At 47.2% G+C, this 15,539-nt stretch overlaps 1 long non-coding RNA gene across 1 annotated transcript in view; it reads right to left on the reverse strand.

The window, feature by feature from the left end:
• Positions 1-15,335, reverse strand: part of LOC135192484 (uncharacterized) — a 41,985-nt gene extending 26,650 nt beyond the window's left edge. Inside the window, exon 1 of the long non-coding RNA XR_010308999.1 lies at positions 15,176-15,335. This is a non-coding gene — a long non-coding RNA (uncharacterized LOC135192484). The remainder of the gene's footprint in view (positions 1-15,175) is intronic.
• Positions 15,336-15,539: the final 204 nt, after the last annotated feature.

A 15,539-nucleotide genomic window follows, 5' to 3' on the forward strand; every position in this document is an offset into this window, starting at 1 on the left:
GCTGAGGGCAGCCAGGCAGAGAGGGACCTGGGGTTGCTGGTAGAGAGTAGCTGAACATGAGCCAGCAGTGTGCTCAGGTGGCCAAGAGAGCCAACGGCATCCTGGGCTGGCTCAGGAGCAGTGTGGCCAGCAGGACAAGGGAGGTTATTCTTCCCCTGTACTGAACACTGGTCAGGCCACACCTTGAGTCCTGTGTCCAGTTCTGAGCTCCTCAATCCAAGAGAGATGTTGAGGTGCTGTTGAGGTCCAGAGAAGGGCAACGAAGCTGGTGAGGGGCCTGGAACACAGTTCTATGAGGAGAGGCTGAGGGAGCTGGAGGTGTGCAGAGCTCATTGCTGTCTACAGCTACCTGAAGGGAGGCTGTAGCCAGGTGGGGCTGGTCTCTTCTCCCAGGCAGCTAGCAATAGAACAAGGGGACACAGCCTCAAGTTGTGCCGGGGTAGGTCTAGGCTGGATGTTAGGAGGAAGTTGTTGGCAGAGAGAGTGATTTGCATTGGAATGGGCTGCCCAGGGAGGTGGTGGAGTCGCTGTGGCTGGAGATGTTCAAGAAAAGCCTGGATGAGGCACTTGGTGCCATGGTCTGGTTGATTGGATAGGGTTGGGTGACAGGATGGACTGGATGATCTTGAAGGTCTCTGCCAATCTGATGGATTCTATGATTCTAAATGCAAAGCAGAAAACCAGCAACAGCAACTGGTGAACAGACTTGGCAACAACAGCCATGGATTGCAGAGTTATTCCTCATCTCTCAAAAGCCCCACCCCAATGCTGCCTGATTGCAGAAGCAGATGTAGAGCACTAGCAAGCCAATGAATCAATACACAGTTAAATTACACGAGTCATAAAAATCAATGGAACCAGGAGATGTAACACTGGCATAGAAAAATCCTGCAAACAATAAATAAAGCAAAGACATATTTAGGGGCTGTCTTGCTATCTGTATCTAAAAGCAGAGCCTGGGCATGTTGTTGGCACATTATCAAGTTGTTCTTAAAACAACGTAGCTGCTCAGATCTCCCATTGCTGTTCTCCCCCGAATGCCAAAAATCCCCACAGTTACAGCCATTTCCTTCATAGATCTTAAATTTTCTGGAATGCAGCACACACAGCTCATTCTTCCCCAGAAAAGCCATGGTGTCCATTAGGATCAGGATTTGAGGGAACTGGAGATGTCTGGTGATCTAACCAGAGCACACTCAAAAGATCCATGGACTTTCAGTTTTAACACCTTAGCTATGTCAGCACTGGTCAGGCCACACCTTAAGTAGAGCTGTGTCCAGTTCGGGGCCCCTCAGCTTAAGAAACATGCTGAGGTGCTGGAAGGTGTCCAGAGAAGGGCAGCAGGGCTGATGAAGGGGCTGGAGCACAGCCCTGTGAGGAGAAACTAAGGGAGCTGGGGGTGTGCAGCTCAGAGAAGAGGAGGCTCAGGGCAGACTTCATTGCTCTCTACAGCTACCTGAAGGGAGGTTGTGGCCAGGTGGGGTTGGGCTCCTCTGCCAGGCAGCCAGGGACAGAAGAAGACACAGCCTCAAGTTGTGCCAGGGCAGGTTCAGGCTGGATGTTAGGAGGAAGTTGCTGTCAGAGAGAGTGATTGGTACTGGAATGGGCTGCCCAGCAAGGTGGTGGAGTCCCCATCCCTGGAGTGGTTTAAGAGAAGGCTGCATGAGGCACTTGGTGCCATGGTTTAATTAATTAGAAGGCTTAGGTGATAGGTTGGACTCGATCTCAGAGGTCTTTTCCAGCCTGGTTAATTCTGTGAGTCTGTGTTATTTGAAATTCTCTGTTTTTCTTTGTTGCCATTTCTTTTTCAAGGCAGAAAGAGAGGAGAGAGAGCTGCAGCCAGACTAAGATGTATTTCTAGGAAGCACTGATGGCACTGTTTGCTTGTACTCTTTCTGGAAGCCAAAACTTGGCCCCTACATCCTTAAGGGGCTCTGTTTTCTCTTCACTGATTTGTCTCTATCAGTTTACTTAACTGTGTCTCTCAGGATCTCTGTGGTGGCACTGATTGCAGTGGGACAAGTTATTATCATCTGCTGCTCAGGGCTGCCGCAGGAGCTGTGAGTTTTCTACATGCCAGTTAAAAGCTGATCTGATATTCTCTGAGAAGCTACTACTCAGGAGCAAAATCCTACAGAGCAGTGAAAATGCAGCAGGGGCAGGAAGGTGCACGTCCATCATGCCATGTGGATGAGGAGATGCGTTCACCACGTGGAAAGTGACCCTGGTATGCACCAGAAATGGACTCGAACTCCCAGTTAGCAGGGTAGGGGGTTTTATTCTCTCTGCCCTCTCCTCTCAAAAACCAACCCAACTAGCAGTGCTCCAGCCTGTGCCCTGAAGGTGCTGCTTTGTTTCTTTCTCATGTGACATCTGGATGTGAAGTGCCTGGCAGTAAACATCCAGCGCCTTCCCTCACATATTGTCATCATAGCAGAAAAGACAGGAGAGGAAACGGCCTGAAACTGTGCCAGGGAAGGGTCAGGCTGGAGATGAGGAAAGATTTGTTTGCTGCAAGAGTGGTCAGAGATTGGAACAGGCTGCCCAAGGAGGTGGTGGAGTCCTGATCCCTGGAAATGTTCAAGAAACACAGCTCTTGGGAACATGGTTGAATAGCTGTGGTGGTCTTAGGCTGATGGTTGGACTCTAGGAGCTTAGAAAGTCCAACCCAAGCAATTCTATGGCAGTATCTACGCAGCCCCATTCTGTAACAAGAAGGCACTGGGGAAGGATCCCAATTTCCTTTGCCTCTAGGCTAAACAATCTGCACAATACAAAACTCAAGAGCTAAAGACCGGTAATACTGAGTGCCCCCAGTGCCCACATTCAGCTCCTGCTGATCCTTCTGCTCCTTCTACCAAGATTCCCATTGTACACCTTCCAGATGCACAGGCATCATCCTATGTCCAGACATGAACACAACTGAAACTCCGGGTTTTTTTCTCACTATCATTTCATAAGCTGCAGGATTTAAGACTTGTTTGTGTTACAGCTGCTGATGTTCAAGTAACACTTCCCCTGAAGCTTCCATAAATTTTTTAGAGCTGCTACTATTTTTAACCTCCTGCCAGAGGCAAATCCTCCCACAGAGTACAGCTAGAAGGGGTCATCTGTTTCCTCCTAGAGAGGAAACTCAATTTCCTTATCAAGGTAATAAATATTACCACCAGCAATACAAGCATAAAGCACTTCCCACTTCCACTGCCACCATGGCAGAACATTGCTTCAATGACTTAGTCAAACCCAGACTCAAGTCACACTTAGTCAACCACATGTAGCTGCAGCAAAATCCAACAGGTTCCCATTCAACAGGGAGACGTTTTTCACCTGCCTTCCAGGCAAACACCTCCTGTTCTTGTCACAAGCTACACCCAACCTCTTAGAATACATTGCTGAATTAAAATTGCTCTGCAAGAAGAGCAGGTGCTTCAGAAAGCTGCAAGGGTGAACAACTGAAGTGCACAAAAGACTTTATCTTGGGGGGGAGGAGGAAATCTGTATACAAAGGAGGAGAACAGATCTCCACCACAGTGACAGCATTTTCTACCTTAACCTCTTCAGCTACAGTTGCTAAGTAACCACGACACACCACTGTGTATTCTCTGCAGCCTCTGCTCTACAGCCTGACAGTTTGATTAATTCTTCTCAGTACCAAACCTGCATAGGGAATATTTTAAATATTCAAGAACTTATTGGGGAGGGGACAGAAACAACAACCACCATCACCACCACCACCTAACCATCTAGGATTCATAAATTAAGTTCTAATACCAGGCTGCTGTATTTAGAGGAGAAACTGAAAACTGTCTTCCAGCAGAGGGAGGTAACAATACTCAGTGGTTCCTTCCTCTAGCATTTCTGCCTCACAGACCTGTAAGTGCATTTCTCCATCCTCCAAAGCACATGTTTAATTACTGAGCCTGTGTACAACGCCTGTAAAAGGAGTAGTAAAAGAAAAATATAAAACAAACCTCAATTGTTCTAAAAATCAAGATTCTAACCACTGTACTACAAATCAAATTTTATTATGCTTGATGGCATCCAAATACAAATTACACTCAAGCAGCTTTTGTTTCTCCCCTCTTAAAATTCAGTGCCTAAAGTGCAAGTCCAGAGTGGGATAGGGAGGGGCAGGCAGGAGTACCAATAGTGCTTAATTCAAATTAAACAGTTTGGAACTACAGAATGTCAGGGAGCAGAAGGGGCCTCCAAAGCTCATCCAACACACCTGCCAGAGCAGGATCACCTGGAGCAGATCACACAGGAACACATCCAGGTGAGTTTTGATTACCTCCAGAGAGGAAGACTCCACAACCCCCTGGGCAGCCTGTGCCAGGGTTCTGTCACCCTCTGTGAAAAAAATCCTCCTCATGTTTAAATGAAACTTCCTAAGCCTCAGCTTCTACCCAGTGTCCTGCTGGGCATCACCCAGCAGAGCCTGGCTCCAGCCTCCTGGCACTCACTTTTACATCTCTATAACCACTGCTGAGGTCACCTCTCAGTCTCCTCCAACCAGCACAGCCACAGCTCCCTCAGGCTCCCCTTGTAAGAAGGATGTTCCATTCCCTTCAACATCTTTGTGGCTCTGTGCTGGACTCTCTCAAGCAGTTCTATGCCCCTCCTGAACTGGGGTGCCCAGAACTGGACACAGTACTCCAGACGTGGCCTCACATCTAGGACTGTGTCATCCTCAGCTTCAGCCTGCTGAGTTACAGGCAGGTTCTTCAATGAGCAGGCCTGCAAGCCCCTGTAAAGGATTTGATATGGGAAGCATTGGAGCTCTGTCACTGAATTCTGAGTATAACTTCCCAGTGTACTGCAGTCTCAGGCCAGTTGCAGTGCTCAGAGTCTAACGCATGTCCCTGAGCAGAACCCTCCAGGCTTTTGTCATACCTGGTTTTGTTTGCTTCTGTAACTGCACACTAAATTATTAACAGCTTATTGGCTTGACTGTGGTTTAACAGAAGAGAGCTGATGACATTTATGAGAAGTGACAGGTTTAAATGCACGTAACTGGGAGTTCTTTTTTCCCCCTCTTTAAAAGGATCATAATGAAGGCATCTGTTGTGCAAGGCAAAGAATTACTTTAACACGACACCATCAAAAGCTGATCACATCGCCAGAGCTTGGAAGTCTCCAAGGAAGAATATAATTAACAGCTTTGTAGACAGATTGGGGGCTTTTGTTTGCTTGGCTTACTGGGTTTTGGTTGTTTTTTTCAGGTGCTGTTCCCTGCTGGGGCTCAGGAAGCACTTGCAGCCCACTTTGATCTTCACAATGCTATTGGATCACAAGATGTCAGGGAAGGGACTCAAAGTAATCATCCAATCCAACCCCCTGCCAGAGCAGGACCACACAATCCATCTCAGGTCACACAGGAACACATCCAGACTGGCCTGCAAAGGCTCCACAGAAGGAGACTTCACAGCCTCTCTGGGCAGCCTGTGCCAGGCTCTGGGACCCTTCCAGTCAAGAAGTTGCCCCTTGTGCTGAGCTGGAACCTTCTGTGCTGCAGCTTCCATCCACTGCTGCTTGTCCTGTCCCAGGGAGCAGTGAGCAGAGCCTGTCCCCCCCTCCTGACCCCCAGCCCTCAGATAGTTATAGATATTGATTCAATCCCCTCTCAGTCTTCTCCAGACTAAACAGCCTCAGGTCCCCCAGCTTCTCCTCACCAGGCAGCGCTCCAGTCCCCTCATCATCCTCAGAGCCCTCAGCTGGACTCTCTCCAGCAGACCTCTGTCCCTCTCCAACTGAGAAGTCCAAAACTGAATGCAGCAGTCAAAAGGGGGTCTTGTCACCAGCATCATTGTTTGATCTGTGATTGGTTTAAGTCATGGCACAGGTTGGACTTTATTTTCTTCCTAGAAAGCAGGGTATAAGCAAGCAGCTGTCCTGGACACTTGAAAATGAAATGCAGCTCTTCACACAAGAAGAGAAAGCCTGAGGTCTTATTGTACTGCAATGCAAGAGAGCTGTGGAGGTGCTGGAGCAGGTCCAGAGAAGGGCAACAAAGCTAGGGAAGGGTCTGGATTAAAAATCTGATGAGGAGTGACTGAGAGAGCTGGGGATGGTTAGTGTGAGAAAGAGGATGATGAGGGGAGACCTCATTGCTGTATACAGACACCTGAAGGGACATTGTGGAGGGGCTGCTGTTGGGCTTTGCTCACAGGACTGCAATGCCTCTCTCCTGAGGGAGGAACCAGTTACATGCCGAGAGCTGGGGAAAGGCTCTAAGACTGCTGCTTAGGTAACTGGAGACAGAACAAGGGGGAATGGCCTCAAGCTCAGGATGAGGAGGTTTGGATTGGACATTAAGAAAAAGTTTTTCCATGGAGAGAGTGGTCAAGAACTGGGATGGGCTGCCCAGGGAGTCACCCACCCTGGATGTTTTTAAGGGTTGTTTGGATGTGGTGCTTAGGGAGATGGTATAAGGTGAATCTTGCAGAGTAGGATTCTAGGTTGGACTTAGTGATCCTGAGGGGCTTTGTCAATCTGGATGATTCTGTGATACTTGGACTCTATCTGTGCCTGTACATTACCTAGCACAGCAAGGACTTGAGGTACCTCTACATGACAAAGTTGTTGCTACCAAGAAACCAAAATAGCAGAAGACCTTCTCACATCTTGTTAGGGAGCTCCTAAACCTCAGAACCTACCAAGTATCAGTTTCCTCCTTTTTCATCCACAATATGCACAAATTCTAACAAAAATGTTGTCCTGCTGCTCACAGTAAGTACAGAGCTCGGCTGAAAGGTTTCCAGGTAATCTATCTAATGCTTTACACTTGTTTTAATGGACACTCCCCACCACCACCACCATATTGTCTCCTTGAAAACACAGAGCACATCATATTAAATCCTAGCCACAGATGGCTGCAAATCATCTTACCTCCACTGTGTTCCTGTGCATTTCCTGAAGGAAATGAAAGTGGCTTAGAAAAGAAATAATGCATTTACAACAGCTGCAGGTGAAAACCACAAGGTGCCTTTATGAGGAGCTGGAGGTGCATACAGGTAGCAAACTGTGTAGCGCTGAACACAGTGAAGTCCTCAACTCTTTTAATGTTAAATGAATTAATCACAATATAATTAAACATCCTGACCATACTTGTGTTCAGTAAGTAGGACATGCCTACTTTTCCTCCCCATGAATTCCTCCTGATGAAGCACTTTCTGCTGTGACACAGAAATAAACCCCATGTCTCTTGGTGATTCAGTAATTAATTCCACTTCTCTGGGATTTTGTTTTTAGAAGTTCATTTTTTTATATATATACATATCAAAATAATAAATTAAACCCCCCTTAATTTAAACCTCCATGATAACTGATAATGATTTGCTTCTGCTCCCACTGGGGCAGGATGGTGAATGTAATTTAGGAGCAAACCAGAGTAGTTAATCTAAATTGCTTTAGTGCTTAAAATGTTGTTCTGAAGGTTACAGATGTGCTGGCGGGAGGTGTGGGGGGTGTGCGATTGCCTCCTGTGCACACCCTTTCACCTCTCCAGAAATCAGTTTTCTGTCCAGCTTCCTGGCTTGCAGCTTATATTGTGTGTGGAGCACTCTTCTGTTCTCATTACTCTCTCAGTTTCCAGGCAGGTTTTGTCTTCCCCCCTCTCCTGGATTACAGAAGATGAACACTGCCAACCAGATACACATCACTGGAGAAAGGTCTAGCTCAAGAAAGTTTATGATCAAAATAGGTAAAGTAGGGCAAAGAGAATCAAAACCAGCTGGATGAGGGAAAGGAGTGCAAAATAATGGATTTAATTAGGTGTTTCAGCCCAGTTGCCAGCTCAAGAGGAGAGGGACATACTAGAGAGTGCCCGATGGAGGCTACGAGGATGATCATAGAATCAACCGGGTTGGAAGAAACCTCCAAGATCATGCAGTGCAACGTATCAACCAGCCCTATCCAATCAACTAGACCATGGCACTAAGTGCCTCATCCAGGCTTTTCTTGAACACCTCCAGGGACAGGGACTCCATCACCTCCCTGGGCAGCTCATTCCAATGGCAAATCACTCTCTCTAGGAAGAACCTCCTCCTAATATCAAGATTATACCTCCCCAGCACAAGTTGAGACTGTGTTCTCTTGTTCTGTTGCTGGTTGCCTGGAGAAGAGACCAACCCCCACCTGGCTACAACCTCCCTTCAGGTAGTTGAAGATGATGAAAGGACTGGAGCACCTATCTGCTGAGGGAAGGCTGAAAGACACGGGGCTCTGTAGCCCGGAGAAGAGACAGCTGAGAGATCTTATTAACAGTTGCAAATTATCTGAAGCCTGAAATTTCATCTAATTGTAACTGCTGAGGTCTCACTAATACAGCTGAGGAAGTCTCCTGCTGGCGCTAACAGGAGGGACAAAAGCTCCGGGCAGCATGAGAAGCTTTGTTTCTTTCCTTGTCATGCCTTTATGACAGTAGCACTGTGCTTAGGAAACTGTGTGCTTAGCAGACCATAGGCTTGGCCACAGCATTCAGCTGGCATAAAGCTGTTCCAAGCTGCACAACATTTGTATGACCTGGAGTGGCCACTGCAGCAGTGCTCTGCAGGTGAAGTTACAACTCTAACAATTTCTGAGGACAAGAGAGCCTCAGTGCCAGCCTTGCCTTACTGTATCACAGAATCAAGAACCATTCACAGAATCAACCGGGTTGGCAAAGACCCTCATGATCATCAAGTCCAGCCCATGTCCCTACTCTACAAGGCTCACCCTAAACCATATCACCAGGCACCACATCCAAACAACTTTCAAACACATCCAGGCTTGGTGACTCCACCTCCTCCCTGGACAGCACATTCCAGTGCCTGACCACTCTTGATGGGGAAAAAAATAAGTATCTAATATCCAGTCTAAACCTACACAGTCTCAGCTCAAGGCCATTTCCTCTTGTTGTGTCACTAATTACCTGTGACAAGAGACCAGCACCAACCTCTCCGCAACCTCCTTTCAGGTAGCTGTAGACAGTGATGAGGTCTACCATCAGCACCCTCTTTTTCAAAGTAACCATCCCCAGCTCCTTCAGTCACTCCTCATAAGATTAATTCTCTAGGCCCTCCCTCAACTTTGTTGCCCTTCTTTGCACTCACTCCAGCACCTCCACATCTCTCTTGTACTGAGGTGTCCAAAACTGAACACAGTACTCTAGGTGTGGCCTCATCAGAGCGAAGTACAAGGGGAAACAACGCAGCTTGGCGAGCCTGATCAGAACCTCAATGATCAGCCAATGACTAACCACAGATAACGCTGAAGGCAGAGGAACTGTCACTGTATTTTTGTCTCTAATCTGGCAGTCACCTCAGAAGATCTAAGGGTGGACAAACTGGATAAAGAACTTGGAGAGAAGGATTTCCAAAGAGACTGAAAAATAATAATAAACTAAAAAAAAGGAAATAATTGTTGCAGGAAGTGAACCATCAACAGTGCAGGTGCTGACAGATTTCCTGCCCCATCAGCAGTTTGTCAGCACCAACCTGTGGCACTCTGCAGTGCTGTGCACAAGGAACAGACCTTCAGCTCAACTCCAACCACAGCACCTTGGCACCTCAGCAGCTCTCAGCATGGAACTGAACACCTGTGTAACTCATCACTTCACATAGGCTTTGCTGCAGCCAAGCATCCTGACTCAACACCTACTGCAATGACCAGTCCTTTATGTTTTTTTTCCACAAGAAATAAGGCAGCAGGAAAGGGATCCTCATGTTTACCATCAGAGTTACCGCAGAAGGCCGTAAGAGACAGGAAACCAGCCAAGAGTATGAATTCAGGCCAGCTAATCACAAAGAGATTCAATTCACTCCAAACTCCTGACTATCAGGATAAGTGCTGAAGTAGCTAAACACACAAGCAGGCTCTGTTAACCCTAATTAGTTCAGAGTCATGCTACAAAAGACTTAATTAGCAGCTACTGGATGCATCTAAGAAAAGGAGAATAAGTAACATTTGGTTGCAAGCTGTATTTATGAGTCTTGCAACCGACTGATGCTAAAGGAAGGGGGGAGGAGGAAAGAAACTGCTGCCTCACAGAGACCAAGCGCAGACCTTCTTTTGATGCTTCCCTATTTTTCTGACAGTTGGGTACAGAACACTAAAGGTTTATAAGGTAACAACTTGCAAACTTCAACAAGAAACTTATTTTGAGGATTCTGGCTAATTTATGACCCAATCTGCACCTATCTCATACCAAACTGTGCACTTGTGAGAACCCAGTGTCGTGGAAGGTCCAAACAGGCCTGAACATGTCCAGACATGTTTTTCTGCTCTCCCTCCTGCTGTTGGGAGAAGCAGCTGCAGGAAGACGGAAGAGCCTGGTGCCTCCATGGCTGTTGAGACCTGTTTGTGTTCTGCCCTAAAAAGTAAAAGTAAGCCCTGACTTTACCCAATATGGTTAAGCTTGGCAAACTGCCATTCTGTTTAGCTAATCTGTGTCCAAAGGCCCATCAGACTTGGGCTACATTGATAAAGACAGACATGCAGGTAAAGACACATGCCTGCTGCTGCCACCACTGCTTTCTGCCTTACTGTGCGCTCTGCTTTAGGCTCTGTCACTGTCTCATTGCACCCTGCCATGCTCTAGAGCATTATGTTTGCTAAACTATAAGCTAGCCCTGCTACATAGTAACAAACTCTAATGCTCCGGGTTTGTCTGCCTGGAAACTGCTTCGAGTTTACCAGGAATAGGCACCAAAAGCCTCCAGGTGACAGGCTTGCTTAGCCAGCATGACACCGTGCCAAAACTGCACATCTGCAAGACATCCTGTCTGAAAGTCTTCTGCCAAGTCCAGGAAGCCCTGGAAGGGACACACAGATCATCCAAAAAGGAACCAGGACTAGGTCATAGATTGTTTGCCTTGTTGCCCAGCACCCCTGAAAGATCAGAAGTCTCAACGGTTAAGAGCACAACAATAGAATTCCCTGCAAGTGTTTGGGTACTGTCTGGAAACTGTAGTGAGCCCCGAGTCAGGAAATAATATTTTGTGAGTAAACACTCGAAAGCCTCTTTAACAAATCCTTAGGAAAACTCTCTAAAAAATTAGAGAAATGCAAGCCTTCTGTACTGACCAGAAAGGAGCTTCCTGAGTCCATCTTAGTGGATGAGCAGTACAAAGGACTGCAAGGACCTCTCTTCCAGTACAATTCACAGAATCAACCAGTTTGGAAAAGACCTCCGAGATCATTAAGTCCAACCTATCACCTAACCCTTCTGATTAACTAACCCCTGGCACTAAGTGCCTCATGCAGCCTCCTCTTAAATACCTCCAGGGATAGTGACTCCACCACCTCCCTGGGCAGCCTGTTGCAACGCCAATCACTCTTGCTAGGAGGAACTTCTTCCTAATATCCACCCTGTGAACCTGCCCTGCTTCAGATCGAGGCTGAGTCCTCTTGTTCTGTCCCTGGCTGCCTGTCAGAAAGCCCAACCCTACCTGGCTACAACCTCTCTTCAGGCAGCTGTAGAGAGCAATGAGGTCTGAGCCTCCTCTTCTCCAAGCTGCACACCCCCAGTTCCCTCAGCCTCTCCTCACAGGGCTGTGCTCTAGGCCTCTCACCAGCCTTGGTGCCCTTCTCTGGAGATGGTCCAGCACCTCAATATCTTTCTTAAGTGGAAGGACCCAGAACTCAAGATGTGGCCTAACCAGCACTAAGCACAGAGGCAGGAGGACTTCCCTGATGCTGCTGGCTACACCACTCCTGATACAGGCCATTAAACACACAACATAAAACATTGAGTTTAATGTTGCATTATTGCTAGTTGTTTGTTCCAGATCCAGTTATTCCTTTATGTAATGTTTCCATGAATGTTGCCCAGAACATAATTATTATTAAGAATTGCTTGGCTATGCTGAAGCAGGAGAGACTCTCTGGGCTTTCCCTAGCTCATATTCCACATTCTCCCTAGGACAACACATGAAGAAATGTACTAGGGCAGGACAGCAAAACAGCAGCAGCAACTTTAGGATGTCATAGCAGTGTTAGTGAGAACTTTTTTTACAAGGGGATAATCTGCTAGGCCACATCCAGGCAAATTAATCCTGCTTTAGCCAACTCATTAGCCTGGTTACAGCAGCACAGAGATGGCCTTGTTCTGCCTCTAACTACAGAAGCAGCTCAAAGGATGGTCACAAACTCTGCCTGTGAAACTTGTAAGCTTCTGGATGACCTTAGACTCAAAAGCACAAAGTTTAAAAAGTGATTTGTATTTTCTCACTGCCTCAACTGCCCTACCTCTGGAAGGGATAAACCTCTTACTTGATACAAATCTCCCTAGTTTTGCATACGCAGTTCAAGGCTGGGTTTTATTTCTCCCCACACACACCTCCCCTGTAGCATTAGAAAATGACCTACTTAATGTTCAGTGTAACTTCACCTATAAAATTTGTGTCTAGTTTAAAGTGTTTTATCTGTTTTCATTTCATGGACACCTGTTAAAAATCCTACCCAAAATTTCTTATGATTTTAATGAAACTCCAAACATGACTGAATTACACTACACTGACTGCTACACACATTTAAGTTATATATTCTCATCAGCATAAAATATCCCAGAAATAAAAAAAGGACTGCAGTACACAAAAAAGAGAAAGATAAAGACCAAAGTGTATCAACTGCACCTTACAATGAAAGTAAATTAAAAGCTACTCCTGCCCCATCATGAGACAAGACTGTGGTTAAATAGAAACATCTACATGTTTTATTTGATGGAATGATAGCTGAGAACCAAAGTAGGTGAATCTGTTCACTCTCAGAGCCTGTCTTTAATTATAAAGCATTAACAAAATTGTTCCCATAGGGCACAGCTCCATTCTGCAAGGAAGTGTGGTGTGAATAACAGCACCCAGTAAAGCCAAATCCCTAAATGGATGCTGTAGATTTTTACATCATAGTTCTATCCCATAAGCCACGTACACCATGAGAACTCCACACCAGCCATTTGAAAGTCATCATCTAGGAGCTCCAAGACCAATCTGTATGTTCTTAACTTAAAGCCCTCCTGCTACTAAGGAAGAATTAGGTTTGCATTAATTGCAGCTTGAAAGATGCTCAGATAATGTTACTGCAGTCAAAATGCAATTACACATGGGAATGTTTAAACAGTGGAATATTTTTCACTTCAGTTTGATTTGTGTCTCTTGCAAGCACGCAGACAGGTTGCTGAGAGTACATGAAACTCAATCCACCATGCACCCTAGTTAAGGCTCTGCACTACTGCCTTGTATAAATCATTAAATGATCGCAAGAAACACTGATTGGTTTTCTTTCCTTTGCTTCCCCTACCTCAGAACTACTCTAAAGATTCCAGCTAAAGATCCACAGCACATTCACAGAATCACAGAGACATCCAGGAAGGCAAAGCCCCTCAGGAGCACCAAGTCCAATCTAGAACCCTGCTCTACAAGATTCACCTTACACCGTCTCCCTGAGCACCACATCCAAACGACCCTTAAACACATCCAGGGTTGGGGACTCCAGCACCCCCCTGAGCAGCTCACTGCAGTCCCTGACCACTCTTTCCATGAAAAACTTCTTCCTAATGTCTAACCTAAACCTCCTCAGCCTGAGGTCATTCCAAGTGCTGGCGAGTTTGTACTTCAGACTACTGCTCTGCAGGGTGCACCTTAGAAACACAGAGACCAAGCTTTGTGGATTCCATTGCGTTTTTGGGACTACAGTGTGAGGACTCCTTGTTAAGGAGGGTTTGAATCTGGGTTAGCAGTGAATTGTAATGAGGGTAACGTAAAAAGTATTAAATAGTTTGTTAATTATACTAAGAAAGTTTCCCCAAACTTATTCACAGTTAACCCACACAGATTCTATGACGCTGTCGGTAAAACTACTCTGCAGCATGCACATATATAGTCAGATTAAATGGTTTAGGAAAGGTCTCTAGAACACGTTTGTACGTAGAGCCTTGCAGCACGAACTGCCGCTGAAAGGTTAAGCATAAACCTTTACAAACTTGAGTAGAGTTAGGGTACTCACTGGCTAAGAGTCTCAGTATTTGCGCTCCAAAAGCATAAACGGGAAAACACACATAGCGAGCCGCGTGGTGGACCTCAGCTGGCCGCGGTGCGGCTGTGCTGCTTGCTCAGGCCAGATCGAGCACGCCGACTGAGAAGGCCCACGGACACCAGAGAAGTCTTCCGTGGCTCTCAGGAGGTCATCAGGTAGTCAGCAGCCACCCGGGCAAAGCGGGGCCCGTGCCTGCGGGCTGGAGCAGCCCGACTGAGTGCTGCGTATAGCAAGCAGTGGGGCCCCGGCCGGGCGCGGCGGGCCCGCAGCTCTCAGCGCGGCAGCTCGGGTCTGGGTCGTTACGCACACCCAGGCGCGATCCGGCAGGGGCAGGCTGCCGGCCGCAGGCAAGGCCCCAGTTAGGCGCGGCGCAAAGTGCCGTGGCACACAGAGGCGGTAAGGCAAGCAGGTGGCGAACAGACAAAAGCAGCAGCAGCAAACGAGCAGTTTGCAGGTCTTTAAGCATTTTGACGAGCGTCTTTGAGCAACAGATAAAACCGCCCCTAGAACCAGTCCTGTGTTATGTCTCTAAAGGAGGAAGATGCACAGGCCTAGCATCGTGACCCCTGTTTACCACAAAACAAAGCAAGCTGCAAAGCAAGGCCAAATACGGGTCCGTGATAGACTGAGAAGCGCCAAAGGCTATTGTCTGCCTTCCAGCTTTTGCAGCCGGGAAGAAGCAGCGGGAATGGGGGGCCAAGGTGGGTATTCAGGCAGGTGTTCAGGGCATGTGATGGAGAGGTGTGATAGGCGTAATTGGGACCTTCCACCACCTAACACCGGGGAGATTTTGAGACGTAGCAACGACAGCAAGCATCACACAATGCGTGACCAAGAGCCTTGGGTTTAGACTGCAGTTCCATCGCCGCTCATCTGACTTTGGACAACTTGCTCTGTTCACTTTAGCTGACCCACAGGAGGATTAAAAAAAAAGCTTCGTGACTTCTCATGAAGGAACCACCAAAACCCAGACACCCAACAGCCATTGACTTATTGCAATTAAATCTGCCCTTCTTGCAACACAATGAAATTAACAGTGAGCAGGGAAAGTACTGCTGCACAGCTAAACTACTTGGGAAGATGACCTAGAGTGCACACACCATCCCTTCAGCAAAGAACAACCTCCCACGAACACCCAGGATAGCTTTTTATCTATACTCACCACAGCAGGGGAGCGAGGTTTCCCAGGCTCTGCTCTAAAAGGCAGAGGTTCTGCACTGCATGTGCTGCCGCCGCAAAGCAAGAGAGCACCAGTCCGCAGCAGGACTCCACCGACACCCCCGCAGCTCGGGTGTTTGCAATTTATAATCAGTTGGAGGCCTGTGCAGAGAAGGTGCAGCTGAGCTTTATCAGCTCCTGACAAGCTCCCGGGCTCAGGTGTGCCTGAACTCTGCCCACGTTGGGGATAGTTGTGCCTGCCACCCTCCCTACTCCGGAATGTAATGCTTTAAATGTCTCCCAAAGTCATCAGTTAAAAAAATAAAAAACACCAAACAAGGCAGCCCTGAGGAAAAGGCCTGGGGGGA

The sequence above is a fragment of the Pogoniulus pusillus genome, chromosome 42 (genome assembly GCF_015220805.1).
Source record: "Pogoniulus pusillus isolate bPogPus1 chromosome 42, bPogPus1.pri, whole genome shotgun sequence".
Lineage (NCBI taxonomy): Eukaryota > Metazoa > Chordata > Aves > Piciformes > Lybiidae > Pogoniulus > Pogoniulus pusillus.